Here is a 22,846-nt window from a genome sequence, read left to right on the forward strand (position 1 = left end):
CCTGTGGTCTGTACTCATGTCTCGCTTCTGCCTCTCTCCCTCTCCTGGACAGAGCACTGTGAGGCTCTGTTCCAGCTGGAATGACACTCACCAGAGCTCCGTGGTTTCTCAACCAGGCAGAAGCCAGGTCCAAGAGGACTTAGGGCTTTCCTCTAAGCCATTACCAAAGTGTTAATATTACCACCCAGAAGATCTCAGATCTGCTTTTTGCTGCCGGATTCTTGCTAGGCCTGTAACCTTCCCTCCTTGGGGAAGCAATGGCTTCACACCAGCACACCAGCTGGCTGCTCCATTAAGTTCGTGTTCCTTATAGTCTCTTGCCAGAGAAGTAGGAGGGCATCAGCATCTTGCTCAGGCAGTGTAATGTATCAACATTTCATGGTGGTCATGAGAGCAGGGAATTGGCAAGATCGTTATTATTCCACAGAGGGAGGCTTGTGGAAACAGAGAACCGTAAACATATATACAAATAAATATATACACACTCAAACTCCAAATCTCAAGTGTCCTAGAGTCCTGGCATTTCTGTATAAAGATTTATTCCATCCATAAAATTCCCTGCAAGCTTGTGCTCTTATAAAGCCATAATAGAGACTGTCAAGTCCTTTCGATGTGATTAAGAGGAAGAAATCATCCACTGTTATCCTAGGTCAGTAATTTGATGTAGGCAAAATCACATGAGTCCACCTAGCTTTGTCCAAGAAGACAAGCCATCTGGCACAGCTGATGGTGCAACAACGCTCATCCTGGCCACGACATAATCCATCAGGACACAAAGCTGGGAGAGGAAGAGGCATGTTTCCTCCCTTGCAATGAAGTAAGTCAACCGCCTAATGCCAATCTAAAGGAAGTACCAATGTAACGAGCTTCTGCTGTTTCCAACTGGAGATTTTAATCCTCTGAGTAAAAATAGGAAGAGATTATGTGGCTTTATATTAGTTAGGGAAAGTGAGGCAGAAACTTGCACAAAGCTTCACAGAAGAAAGCACAAGAAGCAGCAGTATGGAATCCCTGTTTTTTGGCTTCATGGTCCAGGAAATCTGTTCACTGGAACACACACGGAATCACTCATCTGCAACACATGCAAGCCCCTCTGGGCTGCTCTCATTAAAATGGCTTTTCTGCAAGACAGAAAACTGGTCTTGGTCTTTTGCATATGACCGGGGTAAGGCAGCTGGGTTTTCACTTCTGGCTCTGCCACAGATTTCCTGTGTGACCTATTCTTGCTACAACTGCCCGCTCAGCCAAGAATGAAAAGTAATCAATGCCAATCACGTAGGCTTGGTTTCAGGAGGAAAACAAATTGGTAAGTACAACAATAGCCTGTCACAGAAAAGCCTCATAAAGACCTGATCTCCATCGTAGCAGGATTTGGCCCGCCGAGGCTGTCCCCTCGCTTCCAGCAGCCACCACTTCCAGATGCTATAGGAGAAGGTGTCGAAGCCCCAATCTGCCGTGAGTGCTGAGATTTCTTCCTGACCTCAACTGTTGTGAGCTTATGCCTTCAAGCATGAGAACTGATGGCCCATGTGATTTTATTTTCACTAGTGTAACTGCATATGGTGTTTGCCTTGCTGAAAAATAATTGACCACAATATGAGAGATGTGTTGAAAGCTGAAGGTTAGCATGGCTAAAATGTGTCAAATCCAATTACCTGGGACAGAAAAAAAACTTGCTACAGGAAGAAAAGGTGAGTTGCTTATGAAAGCGATAGCACTTTTCTTCTATCTCTCAATTTGTTCCTTTTGGATTTCACTGCTTTCAGATGGTGTAATACAACTAGCAGCTGCTGGGAAAGCCAACTGCCATCTCAGAGACACTTCATGATCAAGTTGTGCACTATTTTTTTAATGCTGGGAATGATCTGAACTCTGTTGTGTATGCAGCTCCAACTATGGAAATTCTCAAAATGCCTGACTGCTCCAAGCTGGCAAGAAACGCATGGAAAAAGATCACTGTACTTATGCGCTGAATATTTACCACCAGCTCCTGTCTGATGGCTGAAGGGTGGGATCTGACCCTGTTCTTATGGACTAACAACATGACGGGGGTAACATAACCATTTCTGAGAAAGAGCTTTAGTTTAGGAGGCAGCACAGCTCACTCCTGGGAGTAAAGGACTACCTGCAGGGTAGGTACGGGATGAGGGCACAGCTAGAGAAGACATCAATAGGGAAAGCATACAACATAACACTTGTGCTTTGTTGGCAAATAGCTTCACCTATTTGTCTGGAACCACTGAACTGTGCTCTGACACGCAGTACAACAGCAGAAAAAACGTCGCATTCATTGAATACAGACTGTCCATTTCTACCTAACTGGTGATGACTGTTAAAAAAGGAAAGAGGGAATGTTTCAGGAACTAACCAAGGAAATGAAGGAAAAAACCTCAAATAGGAAAACATACTCCATGTAAACTTCAGAGGATTATATAATGCACTATCTAAGCCAAATTCAGCCTGGGCTGGTTCACTGCCATTGAGGACTAGTATAGCCAAAATCCAGTGCCTGTAATCAAATCATCCCTCCATAAAATTTATCCCAAAAGCTGCAAAATACTTTGTGTCATTCCCTTTGAGTTCCCTTATCTATCACTTTATCATTCCCCCTGCTCACAGAGGAATACGGTTCCCCTTCAAACCCATTAGCCATGTGGCAACGCTGCCTGGGCAGTGTCTGCACTGAGACATTTTTGTGTGTATTGGCTGTTGTGGAGGGACTGTATTCCTGTTTCTACAGCTATATGAACCATACCCAAAATCAAATGCTCCATCAAAATCCTAAATTCACTTCGAACCATTAGGAAATCTCTTTCCCGGCCTTGTTAGTGGTGGCCTTGTTTCAACCCAAAAAGCAGATTTTTGATTGAAACAAAGACGGCACTTATGCAACTTCAGCATTGTGGGAGCATTCCTCAGCAATACCAGTGCTCTATTTCTTTCCTTCTATTTTGTTTTCATTTCAAATACATCTTTCTCCTTCCTTCCCATTACACAGAGGAGAAGCTCATAGACTCTGCAGAGATGTAGCACGCTGAAAACCACTGCAACCCTCCTGGTTAAAAAATAACAATAACAATGAAAATACAATAAAATTAACAAAAAAACTGGAATGGATGTGGCTAACCAGCTGTTGAAACCTGACGTTGTGCTTGACTGAGCCATTATAGGAAAAAGACCCCCAGCTACAGAGCATGCTAAACAGCTCCACATCCACCCTGCCTTCCTCCAGCATCTTTGTCTCACGCTCCCATTTACACAACATTAGCCTGGGAGCTGTTTGTTTTCACTGGGGTTTTCTTTTGCTTGTGAAGCTCTAGCCCACAGTATAAAGACTCGGCAGTGTTGTGGTTACTTCCCTTATGGCCATCTGTGAACAGAGCAATACTCTTCTAGCATGCACACACGCACACCCATACCGTTACCACGTTCCCATCCTGCTACAGACCATGTTCACGTATCCTGCCTCTAGATGATGCCCATATATCACCACTTTCATGCAGAAAGGAAAGTCTCTGAATGCAGGAAGGCTGCACTGGGTGTGGACATGCATTGTCCAAACCTCCAAAGGGCCTCTGAGGGACTCATCACCTGGAGGGTGAAATCCACAAGATGCAATGATGTCCCCAACCAGGTTCAAAATACAGACACCTTGTCTTGCAAAGTCACAACTCCTCAGCTTTAGTTAAGTTACAAATAATTGAAGTGAAATGATAGGTGGCTGAAAGCACTCAGATGTCAGAAAAGGGAAATGACTTGGTGCCTCAGTTGGAAGACAAGCAAGGCTTTTTTAGAGACATTTTTTGTGGGTGAGAAGAAAATCTGGCTCCATAAACTGCCATAAAACCTGCACAACACCATCCTGGCACTGCCCTTTCCTCCATTTCACTTGGGTTTCATGAGCTTTTGCACCATTTCCATTACCTCTGAGCACCTTCAGTTCTCCTGTGGAGATCTCAGCAGTGCAAACTTCCTTAGCTTTAACACCTTGTACAAAGACAGCAACCCACTGGCCCTGCCACAGTGATGAGATTCGCCTTGAGACTCACAGAAATTCCTAACACTGTGCAAGTGAACCTCTTAGCATTCTTCAGTGCCCCAGAGAAGCACAACTCTCTCAAGTCCATTCACCCACACAAGGGCCTACAGCTCCCACGGGGACTTGTTTTGAGTACTGCCCACACCATTGTATACTGACTTAAAGACTGCTGCAATCTCTCCCTCTTCACCCAAAACACCTTTCATTAGAGTCCTTCTGCTGGCAAAGGGTCTTGCAAGTCCCTCTGAATTACAAAAAAGAGATGTTTCAATACACAGGTAAGCAAAAGTAAATCAGATTTGGAGAGGAAAATGCATTCTTCAGCAGTGTAATAAAACATACATTGACTGGGGATTTCAGTTCTAAGTGGAACAATTGTGCCTTGGGTTGGAAGTCTTGTGAACACTTACTACAGCCTGTAGGGCATTGCTTACATATCATAAACCCCAGCTCTTCTTAATAAACAGTGCGTGCACGCGTAACCGTATAAATAATTGTGCACATAACTGTATACAGAATGTATGTTTGATACTTAAACACAGTCTTAGAAGTCCTTAGAACAATAGGTCGAACCAGATGGTGGTGCAGTCCCACAGGAGAACATAATGCAATAAAGCGGAACTTCTGGCAGAAGGAGCACAGTTCTAAGAGGAGAATAAATCTCTCACATTTGGGCATGATGCCTCAGCATTAACTTTCCTTTTTTAAGCAAATAACATAAGTAATATTTATATTGTGAGGTAATCTTCTTGTTTCCTCTCACAAACCTAGGCCTAGCACTACCATTACCATCACTCTTTCAGACTGCCTTCTCCAGTGCATTGTCACCTTCAAGCCCACCCACTCCCTCCCGCACCTTTTGTCTCCCAGCGGATGAAGACATCCTTTCCCACTTCACCACGTGTGCTGCTGTCTCCTTTCTCTAACTCTGTTGGGAGCTTGTGAGAAGAAACTCAGGCTCCTTTCTGCCCAGCTTCCTCTGGAGGAGTACAGGCTGGCACTCACAGCTTCAGCTGATCTGGACCTTTCCTTAGCACTGTGGATCGATACCAGCTTGCACCTTTTTCGCTGCAATGAGGCTACACAGAGTATTTTCCCCAGATCATGCATCTGGCTTGCACTTCATAGTCCCCAGGCTGTTCAGAGGTACACGGATGTTACGAAAGTGAACTCGACGAACACTCCTACCCAAATCTACTCAATGAATTTTGTCATCCTGAGGAAAAATTGAAAGTAATACATCATAAAGTATTGTTCTTTTGAGCTAAGATTTTACAAAGTTCCTAGTAGATACAATACAATTTCATGTTTTTGTGTCTGCTTTCTAGAAATTGGAGGAATTGTGAACATAGCATATCTTCTAAGATCGATTTAAATTGTATTTATTTAAATTACGATCGCTAAAAATACAAATTTAGAATATTCGCTCAAGTGTTTCAGTAGAAAAATAGAAAATCATTTAAATCATTTTGCTACAAGAATTCTGTAAGAAGTTATTAAAAAAATTGATTTCTCATTGACATGCTTTACTGACACTTTTCAAAATACAATTGTTTTTGTCTGAAGTCAAGGAAAATCTTGTGTTCGAATTAAAGCTATTATTGGTTAATTTCACTCAGATAAGAAAAAAAAAAACTTTTCTCTTTGAGTTCACCCCCAAATGTTTTATTTCATTGTCAGCACTGGTAGCAAGCAAGCAAGAAGGTATTTACCTTAGTTCTAGCTAACTCAACTCACGAGAAGCAGTACGAATGAGATCCAACTCTGGCTCAGAATTCAGGGCTAGCACTAACTTTCTCCAAAAACTTTTAAGATCTCATTGTAAATGCTGTAATATATATTGTAAAGAAATTCAGAAACAGACAAATACAATGTTCGAAATCCAGTACTCTACCTGCCATCACCCCAATTCATGCAGCTTGCAAGGCTCAGAGAATCTCAGCATTTAGTAACAGTCATGAAGCTAAAGCAATTTACTTTACGTTCTTGTGCATATCTGTAACCAGGCTTTGGGATCATTTAAGGCATGGCCTTAAAGATTTTACTGCTAATACTGTTCATATCAAATGCTGGTGGATCACAAAATGGCAAGAGACATAGTACTTACAACAACGCGTTGCACATACACTAAAATGGCTAAATCTTTTCCCCAGAGTATTCTATTAAGCTTAACCTATAACATAACTGATGAAGCAATAATACTTGTAGAATATGTGACAAGTTCTGGACATTGTTTTAGACAAAATGATGCATTTTGCAGTGATGGATGCCCCAACAGGGATGATAACTGAAGGCATCACCTCGATGTGGTACCACTGCTGTTTCACTGAGCCTATTTTCTAGGGACTGCAACTTTATCTTACTGGGTTTTAGTGATCCCTTGTGCCAAACTCTGCAAACTTTCCTTCTGGTGCAGCTCAGTGCTAGAGCACGTGCTCAAGAAAACTAAATTAATGTCTTATTCTTTGATACACAGCTACTGGGAGGTATTACGGTGCTGGTAAAGTTTGGAAACATGTGTGCCCTAATAGATTCTCTGCGGCCCCGTTCAACAGCCACAAAGCTGCTGAATTTCACGTTATGTTATTTGCAAACATGGAAAAAGAGCCTCCTGCCAACCTTCCTAGCGTTCCCTGTAAAACACGTCTGATTTTCACTTTCAGCCTCACAGCCTGCAATCATCAACACCTCCACTGCGGTGCAGAGGAGCACTCGGGTGAGAGTGCATCAGGCTTTGCTGAACTGACTGAGAAACCCTCCTGTCCTTGTAGGCATGGTATAGTCATAATTTTCCTCGCATCGGCAAATTACGCCTGGACGTGCTCCAGAGCTGCAGAACAGCACAGGACCCTTAGCTCATTCCTTGCTGCTTAAAACATCTAAATCCATTGTAATTCCACAACTAAAATTAATTGTAGGTTTCCAGTTCTTAAATCCTTGGAACCTCCAGACTGTCCCACACCTTTTCCCAGTACTATAGTCAAACATGTAATAAACTAAACACATCTACTCAGAAAGAATCTGAAGGAAGTAAAATTCACAATGCAGTCAAAATCTAGGATCTCTTTTATTTTGCCTATAAGATTGCTTTCCCAATATTGAGAATGTCAGCAGCTCCTGATGACTACTATAGACAGGGAAGCATTTCAATGGAAGGGATACATGCTACCCCTCTGCACTTGCTCCTGGTACCACTTGTCTTTGCTTGGGACATCCCACCACTCCTGACCACCCCCACACTGGGCCAAGTCTCCCTCCAGTGTCCTCAGGGCGAGCAGAAATAAGTCTGGAGAGTTCTGCCAACTGAGAATCTGAGCCTCCTTTGAATTTTAATGGTATACTAGAAGTACAAAGTGCTTTAAAAAAAAAATCAAGGATTATAGATCGAGCTTTGAAAAGAGCTGGTGTATATGCCATAATCAATTTCATATCAAGTAGTCATCTAAATAGCATCTTTTTGCAGACAATCTAGTAAAATTTAACAAGCTCTCTGTCTCCAGTGCACCTCTGAACGCAAGTGTAATTCATAATGGCTATACATACTTCAGGTTCTGTTCAGGCCCTTGACATCTGTTTGCTTAAAAATAGCTTTGGCACAAATTTCCTCAACAGCAAATCTACTTACACTTAAGAAAACATGTTGTTTGTTGTTATGGTGCATTACAGTATAATTCAGAAATGTTCACAGGGAAAAAAAAAAAAAGAGAAAGATTTAGTTCTGGTTTTCTGACATCTGGTCTCTCTCTACCCCGTTTTTTTATTATTCTTTTTCTAACCACAGCAGTTTTCTAAGCAGGTTTATCTTGATGGAAATCCCTGCACATACATACAGATGTATAGAGCATGTACATAAATTGTTAATAATGGTGGCATCTTTTTTCAGAAGAGTTCTTTTTTCTTTAATCGCTGCACAGAAAGCACACATCAGCAAACAAGGAAAGTTAACATCAAGGAGTAAAACAAGAAAGGCCAGAGAAACTGCAGTAATTTTCTTTTGACATTTATGTTTTAATAGATTCCAGAGCTTCATAATTTCTAGGCAGTCTGAAATGGCCATTTGACAGCTTTTCACCCTGATGAAAAAGTCATATACTTCAGAGAAAAAATGCAAAATAAAAACAATCTTTCCTGCACACAACAGTGTCCCTGAAGCATGCAAAAAAAAAAAAAAAAAGACTGACTACACCAAAACCCAACTGACAACCCCCCTATAGCTTTCACCAAGGAAAGGATTGGTAGGTGAAGAGGAAAAAAACAGGGCAGGGGCTGGATTCTTTCTTAAAAGCATTAATGCCCTGACTAGTGGAGGTTTGGGGATCAGTAGTGGACCAGTTGTGCTGTCCATCCACCACATCCATGCCCAGTCGGGTGCAAAGACTTCCCCTGGTTCATGCTGGACCCAAATCCACAGCACATTCCAGCATACAGGTAACACCAAGGGCAAGTGACATTTGCAGAATGCATTCATTCCTACTCTTTGAGTCAGCTCAGACTTAGGAGCTTTGTAGGTGCATGCCAAGTCTCATATACTCATGCTATAAGATGAAAACTAGTGGTGGAATAATCTGTCATCCTTTCTGACAGACTGTGGTATTGTGGCAGCAGACATCAGCCAGTACACTTTCAAGTTTGCATTATGAGAAATGTATGTTTCTGGGATTAGGGCAATTTCACTTTCCCTCTAGGCTGGGATAGCAATACCCTTATTTACAGATAATACACTGAGGCACAAGTGAAAACACTTTCCATGGGCAGACAGGAGGCAATGAAGTGAATAAGAGGAGCCTGGCACCATGTCCCTGCCAGTCACCTGGGACAGAAGTCAGCATTTTCCTGTTCAGGGTAGGGTTGTCTCTACAGAAACCATGAATGATGCCAGTGTTCTTAAGACAGTTTCACTCTGGATTCCCACTACTTCTGTCACAGTGCATTGTTGACAGCCTCACTGGCTTTTTAAGTGACTTCTTAGCAAGCATAAACCTCCCCTACTTGATCTGCTTTACTCCACACTACTCTTGGCAGAGCAGCTTGGGAATGAGAGTGGCACAGAGAAACTCAAAGCACGACTGCCTGGTGAGCTCTTCAGCACTGCCTGCCACTTGTGCCATCCAAAATGTGCTTGGGTAAGTACTGGGACAGAGCATCCATCCTCTGCCAAACAACTTGCAGTGACTTTTTTGGATCTCAGGGAGGTATTCTGCATTAATCCTGACAGTGCCACATCTGCACTCTGGATTAAGACAGGCTTTTATTTTCCAAAGCTGTCAATCTGGTATTTTTCCATGGTCAATAAATTCCCTTTCTATAAACAAAAAAATAACAAAGAAAGAGGAAGATGAACTACAAGATGATTTAGTCCTGAAATTTCTGGCCGCTTTTCCTTTCCTAGTGAGGGATCAAGACATAATGCTACAGCTTCATTCAGCAAGGTCTTATGGAAATCTCATTTTGATACTAAAATGATGTTTCCAAATGTATGTTTTGCTCATTGAAGAATTCACCCTCATTTATCTTTCATATTGGACAGAAAGTGAACAGTAAATTATTTCAGCCCAGAAAGCAAATAGCCACTGACAAAAAATAAAAGGGGTAGATTGCCACTTGCTTTTCACTTATGGGCCTGAACACTTCAAAATACCTTCTTATTACATAAAATATGTCTGGCTAGGCTTCAGATGGGGGCCTGGTATGGATGTGTCTCTATAGCAATAGCAATGAGAGACGGCATGCAGAGCTGTACAGCTTCCAATATTCCTACTCGTCTCATAATTTCACTGAATAGGTGCGGGTTTTTCTTGATAACAGAGTGGTATTAAGCGATCCACAATGTTGTCAAGAGCTGGCTAAAGCTTCAGTTGTCTTTTCTTTGGATGAAGCTGGTAACCAGGGATTCAAACAAATATCCAGGAAGAACTTCACAACTCCTCTAGAAATAAAGCTAGCATAAGCAATGCAAGCTGGGGTAACAAAGCCTTTTCAGGCTACTGGACTGACAAACTGACTTGCAGAAGGTAGCGCATACACCACAGAAAGCACAACCATGCTTTCTGATTTGCAAATATTTTTTCAGTGAGCCCACAGAATACTCTCTGCATAACCGCACTGCCTGACATATGCTGCAAGGTGGTACGATGGAATTTGACAGTGCAGATGAACAAAGACACGAGCAGAAGGGAAATCAGGACAACGGATTTGTAATGGAGACTGGCAAGTCCCACAGAGTCGACCTTTAACGACATAATTTAAAGGAAATTCCACACTGGATATCATAAGATCAGAGAAATGCTGGTTGGAAGCAATCTCTACAACTCTTCAGTCCAACCTCCCACTCCTAGCAAGACGAATGCTGACAGTAGGTCAGGTCAGCCAAAGCGTTGTCTAGCCAAGCCTTGAAAGCCTCCAAGGAGAGAGATACCATGACGGCTTGGGTAACCAGGAATGCTTCCAGTGCTACTCCACCCTCCTAATGAAAAATTTTTCCTTATGTGTAACTTCAACCTCCCAAGCTGTAATTTGCTATTGCTCACTGCATTATCATCTGGCATTCCTTAGAGTTTGTCATTCACATCTTTGTAAATGTCCTTCAAATAGTTGTAGGAGGCTATTCGATCACCCCTGCACTCCTCTTCACAGTCTAAAATAGCCCACATCTCCCACCTCTCACCGAAGGCATATACTCAAGCCTCTTGAATATCTTGGCCGCTAATGCAGAGGCTCTGAGCAGCACCACAGTATTTCAGTCCTTTTGTGGAGCTTGCTACATCCACACTGATTCCTCTTTTTCTCCTTTAAATGTCATGTCACAGGTACCTTCCTATAGCAATGGGCTCCTACAGCAATGAGAGGGTGATTTTTCCCCTCTAATCTGCCCTTGTGAGGCTCCTCCTGCAGTGCTGCAGTCAGATCTGGGGACCCAGCGTAAGAATGATGTGGATCTACTGGAGTGGGCCCAGAGGAGGACTAGGAGGATGATCAGAGGGCTGGAGCACCTTTACTATGAAGAGGGGCTGAGAAATTGGGGTTGTTCAGCTTTGAGAAGAGAAGGCTCTGGGGAGACCTCATTACAGCCTTCCAGTACCTAAAAGGAGCCTACGGGAAAGCTGGAGAGGGACTTTTACAGTACATGTAGGACAAGGGTTTCTCTTGGCTTTAAGCTAAAGGAAGGTAGAATTAGATTAGATATAAGGAAGAAATTCTTCACTATGAGCATGGTGAAGCACTGGCACAGGCTGCCCAGAGAAGCTGCAAAGCCACATATCTGGAGATGTTCAAGGCCAGGTCAGATGGGGCCCTGAGCAGGCGGATCTGGTGCCTTTGCCCATAGTAAGGGGTTGGAAATGGATATCTTTACAGTTCCGCCCAACCCAAACTATCCCATGATTCTGTGATTCTATATTTCACTGTGTTTCATCATGGCTTCCCTTCTAAGATAAGTATCAGTAAAATAAGTATTTATTTAAGGCAAAGCCTAAAACACTTTCGTTTATTTTTGTTTGGTTTTGGTTTTAATTCACTGCATCCTTTTAATATTAAGCAGAGCCAGTGGATCATTCACAGTCACAAATGGAATGTGCCACCCCCAAGACTGGGCTGACTCACTGCTTCAGCACTGACTCAGAGGAAGAAAACCCACCTCACAAAGCTCACCAGCAGCTCCTCTGGCACCCTGGATTCTCCTTGGCAAACCCCCACACAAAGACTGAGCATGCCTGAACTTGATTAGCTGGCGAGATAAGGCGAGCACACAGCCGAAGCGGCAATGGCTCCAGGCCAGTGAGAAGTTACATGTTTGCAAAACCAACACAAATGATTTCAAGGGAAAGAGTAGCAAAATAAATTAATCCTAAAGAATAACTCAAGTGTTTACGCAAACATGACTCAATGTTACTCTTTAAAGCTGCTTAACAGTTTCAGGTAATAATGCCATTTAGGACTGAAATACCTATTCCTTAACTTTGTCCAAAAAAGGGAGAATGGAGAATTAAAAAAAGGAGAAAGTAGTGCCGCATCCTGGCCCAGACTCTCACTAAATAGCACAGCAAGCTTTTGCAAGTCACTTAATCTTGCCTTCTCCTGATACCAGCTGTCCATTTAGTAGTCTCTGTACTCTTCGGAGGACATCCCTTACCATGTACTTACATGGTAACGAACACAGTGATTCCTGAACTCATTTCAGAAACTCATGCTGCTACTAATCAAAGTAATCCTCAGGATGGCACTATTTTTACACTGTTTGTAAAAGTTGAAGATCTGTCCATGTCCTGTCCTCCTCCTTACATGTTCGGGACTAATTGTTTTTTTCGATGAAAACAGAAAGTAATGCATTCATTACTTTTTTTCTATTATACTTGTGATTATTCAAATTAAAGCACTAGTTCTGATTCTCTGTGATATTCCCAATGACCTTCAAGCGCCAAGTAATTCAGCTGAGTCACAGGCACTAAGAACACCCTAAGTTAGTTGCACAATGACCAGCAGAGGTGGGACTGATGTTATCTGGTTTCAATTACCCGGTAGCTAGCTGCCCCTCCCACCTGTCAGGCTCTTTCCATCTCAGTGAGTCAGGATAGGAGCACTCAGCCAGAGCCAGCCAGAGCTGGCAGTCTAGGGGGATGCTCTCTGAATATGGCTACGCTGTCCTTTGGTAATAAAGCAAGCCTCAATGACGAGATACCAAACCCTGAGACCATCAACATGAGATGAGGTGAATATCACCACATCGGTCTGATTCAAAGATTAAGGAAATAAATAAGGAAATTCCTTTTGGATTCTGGGAATCGCATACTATCCTGCAGTAGGATTATTACTGAGTGCACAAAACTGTCTTTGGACCTACTCCAAAGACCACTGGAGTCGACTGAATCTCAGGAACCATCGTTAACAGACATTGGATTACGGCTTTGCTGGCATATCAATAGTGTAAAAATCACTAGTGTAATATCTTTTCCGTTAAATATGCCTGGGTTTGTTCCAAGCTCAAGATACAGAAACACAAAATAACTTTACCCTTTATAAAATGAATCCAAAGTCCCATATCCTGACCAAGGCCTTTCTCGTTTTAGTCTTTTCTCTTTTACCGAATAGCCACTACTAGCTCTGTGGAACGGAATTTATTTGGAAAACAAGTCCTCAAAACTACATGAACTATTCCTGCTCTCTTTTCTTATGAATGCATACACTTAGAAGTAATTCCAAGTAGTTTGGGTTTCACTAATGATGGAAAGACACTGAGAAATGGGGACTGTTTTCTGCTATATTGTTACATAGGAAATGTGATTTACTCCTTTCCCATCATTTCTTATTTTAATGTAATAGTATTTTTCTTATGGAGACATCTTTTTCTTTTCATCAACAGATAACAAAGAGAGAACCATTGTGTTTAATGTGGTGTGGAACTGTTTTAAACAATAGATTTTTTTTCCCCAATTCTACATTCAGAAAATATTTATTGAGGAAATGACAGTAGCTAAATGAGTTATAGAAGTCATAGCAGAGCTGAAGATGAGTTGATTGCTTTTCCAATTGGCTAGAACCAAGTATATAATGTCACTTTTGTTGCAGTGCTTTCCCAGTCCCCATGTTTATCTTACACATGGCCCCACATTCAGAAACAAATGTGCTTTCATAACTGAAGTAATTATGAGCTGTCAGCTGAGCTGCCATAGCAGGCTGCATGCATGCTCTCAGCACAACTGGGAAGCTGGGCATGTTGGTTCAGAACTGCTTATGGTGGCCAAATCTTCCTGGTGGCAACGTGGATACTTTAGCTCAGCTTACTGCATTGTTTTTAACTGCATATACGCGTTGCTGGGGTCCTGCAAAGGTGGAGGCAGCAGGACTGGTGTAGGCCTTAGGCCATGCCTAAACTGGGAGTTGGGACTGGATTTATGGTTAAGGACACAGTGTTTTCCTCAGGGAAGATTCATTAAATATCTGAGTATCTACCTTTGTGTCATGTTGTGTCATCTATCGCAACTTTCTCAACAGACCTCTTCCAGCTTTCCAGCAGCCAAACCAACCCACAAATCCCAGCCTCATTAACCTGCCACAACCCCCTGGGCACAGGAAACAAGCGAGGTCGGTGGGGAAGGCAAAGCGACCAAAAAGCCACATCCAGCAGCAAGACATGCAAAGCAGACTGCCACCTCTCCCACACAGAGGGATGAGGGGGATTTAAAGGCTCTTGCTGGTTGATCAAAGGCTCTGGGCCTGACTCAGTGCCGAGTGAAGTCAATGGAAAGCCTCACATAGACTGCAGTGGGCTGTGGATGAGACACTGTATTCATACGCTATTATTATTGTAATTGATTTATATGAATGCCATGTGTACTAAAACAATACAAAAGAGCAGAGCATTCAAAAAAATAAATAAATCTTAATTACATCTTTTCCAAGTAACATGTCACAAATTTCTGGTAATCTGAAAAACTGCCGGTCCAGATGTCCGCTCCCTCCCTCCTCCTCTCTCCCTGCCTCTTGGTCAGGCTCACTCTACACAGCCTTTGGGGTGCAACTGGAGGGAAATGGTTGCATTATTCACTGTCCTTCTCTGCTTTGCTTCCCCTTTCTCTCAGTGCTATTTTTCCTCTCAAATCACTGGGATAATTTAATAAAGACAGCAAAGAAGCCAGATGTTTCTGTTGTAGAGACAAGCTCAGTACCTGTAAGTCGAGGAGGGGGCTCAATAAACGTGAAGTGCCTATTCTTTAAAATGTTCCAGAGTTTTGCATTCAACTTTCATTTCAGAATCTGCCAGAGCTCTTCAAAGATTTTGTTACTTTTCAACATCATAATGTTCCTATCAAAGCAAGAACTCATCAAATCCATTCAGTAACAAAGCTACTAATCCCAACCTTTTCTTCCAAGACTTTTTTTCCATGTAATTTCATAGCATCAGGATGTCCTGCCACAGTTTAAGAAAGCAAGCCAAGAATTCCACGGGATATAGCTTTTTCTAAGTATGCTTTATCCCTGCTTGCCAGTTACAAAAAGATCAATTGATTTCTAGCCATTGAAAAATAAAATAAAATTAAAAAAAGAAACCAGAAACAACACATAATTCTAAGAACAGTCACCTTTTTAGGGATCTGTAAGAACTTTGCCAGACCAGCATATTCACAGAATAGCAAAAACACATGGAACTTTAGAATAATAAAGTTGAATAAATAGCAGCTTCATGACAGATACTGTTGAATGACTTGAACCTTCCCCTGCATTGCTGGCCAACCACCAGATACTATGAATATTTTGCTGTCTGCGCTGCTTTGGATGTGCATCCCCCAGCTGAATAACCCAACTGCCGCTACCAAATAAAGCGCAGTTTCCTAGGACAAAAGTCTGTATTTTCATTGCATGCACTGCAAGGTGTGCATCTAAAATCTAAATTATTGTTCACTCTTACATACAAGTGTATTTCATCCTCTATTATATATAAAGATGAAAGTTAGGAGACTGAAGGTCTCCCATTTAACTTCATACACCTGTGCATTATGCACGCACCACAAATCAGCTCCAAACAGACTGCTGCTGAGGACACAACTAGCTTTACTTTTCTGTCCTTTAGGACAAAATTGACCTTATACCACCAGTCTCACCAAATTCCTGAACAACAGCTTCCACTCTCTCAGTCAGTAGGACTGCAGCCACCAGTTCCACCACCACTACCCTACGGGGCAAAGCATGGGTCCTCTAGGTAACAACAAAATCCTTCCTGCACTACTAGTTCTCCCCAGTTCTCCTTTATTTTCTTAGGGACGTTCAACCATCAGCTTCAGACCCACTATAATTAAACAAGGCTTGCTGTCTTTTTCTCCCAGGCTCTCTCCATTCTCCTCTTATCCCTGTAAGCAATACCCTGCTGCCTATCCCTCAGGCCCACCACATGGGTGGCTGTCCTCACCTAGTGGACCACTCCGTAACTCTTTATGCTCAGTTTAAGTCTTCCAAATTTTTCCTTTTTTTTCTGAGCTTGAGTAGCACAACAATTCTGGATGCAGACCCCTCCTGACAAATGCTACAAATCCCATCATTTTGATAGGCTTGCCAACGCCTCTGTTTTGTTCTCTTTTTCTCTTTGGCTACCAATTGTCTTCATCTCCACAACTCCTCCAGTGCATCCTCTTTCTACTGATGATCTCTCATTCGGTATCAAATGATTGGTTTACATTTCCAGTTGTCCCATGATAACCACTGGCTACACATTCAAATAAAGTAACTCATATGTCTCTCTTGCCCCTTCTACACATCACTGTCTTCTCTGATCCTGTCTTAAAACTTTACTTAAAATAAAACCAGTGAGAGGCTTAGCTGCCAGGACACCAAAAGCACTGCAGTGACAAAGTCAATTTTCCTGTTCTTTTTCTTCATGCACCCTTTTTCTTGCCAGATGTAAGACATTTGGGGCAAACTCTGCCTTTTGTATGCATCTGTGAATGATGCTACTGCATTACAAATCTGGATTTAGAATTCATTCTTTTCCTATTCATCACATTTCTGTCGTCTAATCAAAAAGGAGAGTTTACATCACTTGATGTAAGCAATTAATCATGAATTAATAAATAATGAAAAGTGTGTACTAGCAGTTTATTAATTAACCTATGGCATGGTCTGCATTCCCATAAATTGTCCATTGAACAGTTGTGAGGAGAATTACTGCTGTTACAAAACAATATTTTTTGCAATAACTAATCTGACCAGCTTAAGACAACAGTTATGTCTGGGCATTTATTATACCAAATACACTCATTTAGAAAGCAGACATCCAAAGCCACACATAATTTGCAATATAGCAGAGAGGAATTAGTGGTCATCAATTCAAACAAAATGATTTCTTGTTGCAAAAGAGGGAGTTTATTGAAAAGGAAAACTTGGAGAACTCTTATGCATTGATAACATGTGTTAGTTTTGTATTTTCCAAATACACAAAGTGAAAATATATGATCATATACTAAAAAAAATTCCGTCCTGAGCAGTACAGTTCAGAAAATGAGGTATCTGGTTTTCAAAGACACATCCTGGATATTTGAGGATTTTGTTAACTTAGACTGTCAACCCCAATGTTTGATTATGGCCAAGTTTTAAAGGATCACTGCCTACCTGTAAATTTCAATATATTCTTTAATTCTTTTTTGGTGTACATAAAAAAATCTTTAAGCACATTGCAATGATTGTGAATGGATTTGAACAATAAAAGAAGAATGTTTGGAAAGCCTACCATTGTTCCTAGAACAGGATAAACACAAGATGTTGAGCAAAAAGCAGTAAGAAAATACTACCAGAGAGTGATAAACCTCTGGTATTTTAATTTGATTGGCTGTGAGGGGTGACTGAACACAGAGATAAAAGTGAGACAGGTCCAGCTGGAAATAAAAACTGAAATGACAGTAAAATGAAATTGAATGGCATAGATAGAATAGCATGACCTGAGAAATAAAGCAGGATGTATAAGATAAATATGCAAAAAATCTGCACCTTTTTTAAGAAGCAGAACTAGTAAAAATGTTTCAAATCTTAACATCCTGCATGTTGTTTTGTTTTTTAAGAGCAGGTATTATCCATTCTAAGAAAGTAGAGTAAATATTTCTCGGACAAAAATGTGTGTTTAATGAATTCTAGGATTTTTTAAATCCTAAGTTTTTGCAGAAACTCTGCTTGCAAGGGAGGAAAGAGGCCATTTAATAACTTTGTCCTGTCTATTGTTTAGAGAGTCATCCCTCTCTATTCCCAGATTGCCACAACATGTTTCAGAAACTGTGTCATAAATTTTTGGGTGGATCTAAGCAGTAATGTGTAAGGTGGGCTCCATCAACTGGAATACATGGTAACAATCCTGAAAGTATTCACATCTTAGTTATGAGTACTCAGATTTTCCCTGCATATTATCCATTGGGTTGTTCTACTCTCATGGAGGCTTTAGAGCAACACAGGATAGGATAAAACGGTTCTTACGGGTAACAAATGTGGGCAAACCTAATTTGAAGACCATGCATTACTTATGCAGGGTTTATTTTTCAGGTTTTTGCTAGCAGCTAGGATATTTGCATTTCAGCCCATGATTGCCTCAGCAATTTGTTAACACAAATAAATAGCAATATGCACTAGTAGTATATAGTAATGATTTCAATAAGCATCTTACGAGCTTGGTAGCTTCACCCAAGATTTTAGAAATACTGGTGAGGCTACTTGCCACTCAGTGTAATTTCTGTATCAGTCAAAGGGTAAGCACTGTAATCTGTCCTCCTCTTCTTTCAAATACAAACCATCCTTTAGACCTTTGCCCTTTTGGAAGTCCAAGGGAGTATTTTCCATCTATCTGACTGAACGTGGATCAAGCCTCAATTTGGCAACAGAAATAGAGCAGGGAAAAAAAATATATATATATATATACATTTAGGAAGAATCTTGCCATGTTTTGTTAAAGAAAAAAACACTTCAGAGCACAGGACAGGAAATAATGTGCTCACGGGCGGTTTCCTCCTCCAAAGCAGCTCATACGTTGCAGCTGAGACAGCAACATTGGAGTGGGGTTTCACAGCACGAAGAGCTGCAACTGAAAGTAAAGATAGCTTTTCAAGGTCTGTCCACTGAAGGTAGAAGAATTCACTGCTCTTCTTCTTAAGTTGGAGCTGTTTTTCTCAATGGTAAGTGCTACTGCTCACAACTGCTTTTAGATCTGTTAAGTCTGCTTTTCAGTAGGCTTCTTGACTTATTTTCATTCTCTGTGGTGTCCTCACAGAAACCAGACACAAAGCCAGTGATAGATAGCCCCATACCACAAGGCCATATCAGCAGCCCTTGCGGCGTTGCCACACAGTGAGGAGGATGCTTGGCCCATGAAGTCAAGTGCAGCGCTAAAGATTGATCTGTTCTGGAATTCCTGTCTGAAGCACTGACCAGTAAGTTATGCAAACATGTTAATTCACAACACAGAATAAAGCAACTGCCTCCTGCCTTTCCAGGAATGTTTAATTTGGGGCCCAGCAGGGAGATGGCATTCTGTTAGCGTGAACATTTTGTTAGTTTTAGCAACAGGGAATGTAAACTACAATGGAAAAAGTAATGAATGAATATTGAGAAGGAAGCTGAAGGTTAAAATTTGTATCCTCCAATAAATCAAAATGCGTCTGAGAGATTAGCAATACAGGCATGCAGATTTTAAAAGTAAAAATTATTTTATTCTCTTCCAAAAGTCTCAAGTGTGCCAGGAGGATTATTGGTGGTTCACAGTGCTTTAAGCCCAGATCTCAAAAGTGAACAGGATCTGATCTAACTGAAAAGGAGTGAGGCATCTAAGTATACTGGAAGACTGGGCCTCTGTTCGCAATTCACTATGGCACTATACCTACTGGCAGGTACCATAGAAGCCCAGAGAGTAAACGAAATCTGTTCAAATCTGATTATTTAAATAAAGAGTGGATGACAAGAAGCGTTTGCACTTCTTTGAGGCTGCACTGAGGTGGCTCAAGGCGGGCCAAGATGATGCAGGAATTTCCAAAGGTTCTATGGAGACTGGGAGCTTCTCCAGCACTTGGAAAAACTCCTAGGTCTCCTGGGTGCTCAATCGTTATTTTCCCTACACTCAATTCTTCTCACTTGAGCACTTTGTCCACTTATAAAGGCTTTGTCCCTAAAACCAGCAGGGTTATCTTAATATCATAGCTCTTACCCTGGCATCTACTTTGATTCTCAGTGAGGGCTAGCAGTAAAGGGAACACAGTAGGAGGAGCAACACAGCGTTAGCAGGCTATCCAGCACACCATCAGCTGCCTGTGAGCACAACACACCCCAACTCCTATGCTTCCCGAGTCCACAGAGCCACAAGCACCTGAACAGCCCCACAATTTGTCAACATGCCTCCAGTATATCCACATCCTTCAACTTCCCAGAACCAAGCAGCAACAAAGAGCTCGTCCATCCCACTCTCTGATTACCACTGTGCTTTGTTTCCTGGCCACAGAGGCCAGGTTTTGGGCCATTCCTGAGGCAGGACTCGGCCATGTCCTCAGCTCCTTGTCCCCACCCCGAAGCACACCACCAGCACAGCCCACAGCACTCTGCTTACACAACACAGCAGATGTGAGAGGGATTTTCCCTGCTTCCCTCTTCCAAAGATATCAAGTGCTTTCTGCTAGATCAAAGCAGAAGAAAATTAGCCAGTTACACCTCTGTCTGATTGCGCTGATGCAGCGGTGGCACACCAGCTTCCCAGAACAGCTACGTGCATACTGCCAGCTAACCACAGGTGCAACCTACTTCTACAAGCAGAGCTATCCATCACACCTGATGCAAACTAACAAGCACAGACAAAGAGGGCCCTCCGTGCCAGCTCAGAGTCCCTGAGGCAGAAAAGCCACAGCAGATGTGTTGTCCTAACCCCACATTTGTTTCCTCAGCCCCCAGTAGGCCGCAGAGAAAAGGCTGGAGCCACAACAGTCTCTAATGGGTGCAGAGATGGGTTCCTAGTGGGCATTCCTGCCCTCCTTCCCCCCCACCATATCTGGGCTTCTAGTATTATTAGGGGAGACAACAGCCTGGCTGCCCTCCAGGGCTGTGCAGGCTGCAGCCTCAACATGGCCACCGCTCCCCAGCCCCATGACCAAGCATCAGCTGAGGCGCAAATTCTGCACACCTGTAAACACCTCTCGTGCCAAAAATATCTTCCTCCTTCTCCCCTTGTCTCCTTTGAAAGCTTCACGAGCTTGACGAGTTGGTTTTGGTTAAACTTTATAAATCATTTTGTTATTTTCTCTTTTGCATGCGTGAACGCAGAAATAAAGTGATGTGAAGGGCAGGAAATTCTTCTGGTTTATGTCCTTGGTGTTTGGTTGGATGTGCAAAGTGGGTGAGAAGGAACTTAATCATGCTGGTTTTGAGGTTTTGAGACTATGGGGAAAAGACTACACGGCTTCCTGACCCTGATTTATATTAAGAGTTGAATCTAATAGTACAAATACCCCAGTGGTATCACAAACTTCCTCTGTAGCTACACCAACAATCAGTTCCGCATCAACTCCTCTCCTTCCACCAACTGCTTTTATAGTAAAGGCACAATAAGAAAACAGACTTTTTTTTAATAAACAGGCCTAACCCCTTGTTATTAGATGATAACCAGCCCCAGGATGTTACCCAAACAGAACAGTACGTGCTGTTAGCAGCAGGCACACCAGCTCTGCTTTCAAGCCCCATCAAACCCCTCTCTGGAGGTAGCAAAGAGCATGAGACCGCTTCTGATCAACCCATATCCCCAGCTCACATCGGCATGCCTAAAAATGAACAAGTTGTGGCCTGACTAGTCATTATCTCATTGCGCACAGCAAGGCTCTCACAAGGCAGAGGCAGGAGGCCAAGGCAAGGGATCTGCTTCAGAGCATCCTCCTGCAGGCTCTGGGCAGAGGGAAGGCAGCAGTCCCAGGAGAGCTATGCCAAGCTGTGCAGTAATTCTTAGCTCTCTGCTTGCATACAGCATGAGTTAAAACAACTCGCTGTCATCTTCATTCAGTGCTGGAAGTGCAGCATTGTGCTGAGGCCAGCCCAGCCCCTAAACTGCATTCTGGTGAGGCTCTGTCCCTCTCATCCTGAGCTACAGTGCACCTGGAGGGCAGCCAACAGTGCCCAAAACATTAGGTATGCAAGTAAAATAACTTCCTTTGCCCCTTGTTCTCTTACAAGTACTCCGGGCCAGAGCTACCAAGAGATGCTCAGGCATTTTCTTTCAGCTGAGCACAGCTCGGGTGACAAAGCTCTCATCTCAACAGCAGTGCGGAATGAAAAATGAGAACATCTCCCACAAACAGGTCTCTGCTTCATGACACCAATCCCTCTCTGCTAAGAATTACTGTGAGTGGAAAGCTCAAGTGGAGTTTGGTTCAAGCTTAATGAATTATGTTCATTTTCCAGCACATTGTCTTGGCTGATAAATCACAGCTTCATGCACCATTAGCACGCAATGATTGGAATATTTAATCAAAGGCCAGCTTTTTGTATCATTTACCTTTGAGAAACCAGATTTGCTCGTTGGAACAGTTTTGAACCATTACACACACTTATCAGGAAAATCTTTGTTTTATGTCAAGTGTTGCAATATTTAAAGTCCCTACAGCCAAGCAAAGTTTGGGAAAAATAAGTGGCTCGCTGATCTCAACAGACGCAAAAGGATTCGGGATGTTATTTGAAAGGACTACAGAGAAATCAAAGTAGAAGAACAAACAATTCTACATCTACAATCAATTAGAAATGCTCATTTGTTCTGTGTTTGGATCTCTGAATAAAATCAAGACCCTTTTGTTCTCCAATGCCTTAAGACCCAGTTTTGACGACAAAAGGTATTACTATTTTTGTTCTGAAGCTCAGTGGATGTCTCTCTGACTATATCTGCTCCATCCCAGAGTCACATCTATACATGCTCTGAATGCCAAAGCCTGCATTTAATTCAGCCTGTAGGCAGCCACAAAACTGCTGGCAACAAGGGCCTCTGCACTTGAACGTCCCGTCCTCTTGTATCTATTTACGTTTGAAAATGGGAAAAAAATCCTCACTTGTTTCTGCCACATGTTCTCATAAGCCTGAGGAAAAACTGTTTGGAAATGGTTTGTCAACAAAAGTATAGAGCTATCAAAGGCAAAAACACCTCCTACAGAAGGGTGAAGCAAAGGTATGTAAAAATGAATACAAATCTGCACTTAAGCAGGGTTTCATAACTCCCTCCTGAGTACAATTTGTGCTCCTGGATAGGAATGAAGTCTCATATTTCCAGAGGAGTGGGTGCTTTTGTTTGCTTCTTGAAATGCTCGGTTGAACAGCAGTGCAGAG

General features: G+C 42.2%; 1 protein-coding gene and 2 long non-coding RNA genes across 3 annotated transcripts in view; 2 read left to right on the forward strand and 1 right to left on the reverse strand.

The window, feature by feature from the left end:
- Window positions 1-22,846, reverse strand: part of TRABD2B (TraB domain containing 2B) — a 271,338-nt gene that overhangs the window by 178,231 nt on the left and 70,261 nt on the right. The gene's annotated exons all lie outside the window — the stretch shown is intronic.
- On the forward strand, window positions 1,207-4,804 carry LOC110402494. Its single transcript, XR_002441125.1, has 3 exons — window positions 1,207-1,455; window positions 1,549-1,691; window positions 1,767-4,804. It is a non-coding gene; the product is annotated as an uncharacterized LOC110402494 (long non-coding RNA).
- On the forward strand, window positions 8,861-11,893 carry LOC110402497. Its single transcript, XR_002441128.1, has 2 exons — window positions 8,861-9,162; window positions 11,574-11,893. It is a non-coding gene; the product is annotated as an uncharacterized LOC110402497 (long non-coding RNA).

The sequence above is a fragment of the Numida meleagris genome, chromosome 7 (genome assembly GCF_002078875.1).
Source record: "Numida meleagris isolate 19003 breed g44 Domestic line chromosome 7, NumMel1.0, whole genome shotgun sequence".
NCBI lineage: Eukaryota > Metazoa > Chordata > Aves > Galliformes > Numididae > Numida > Numida meleagris.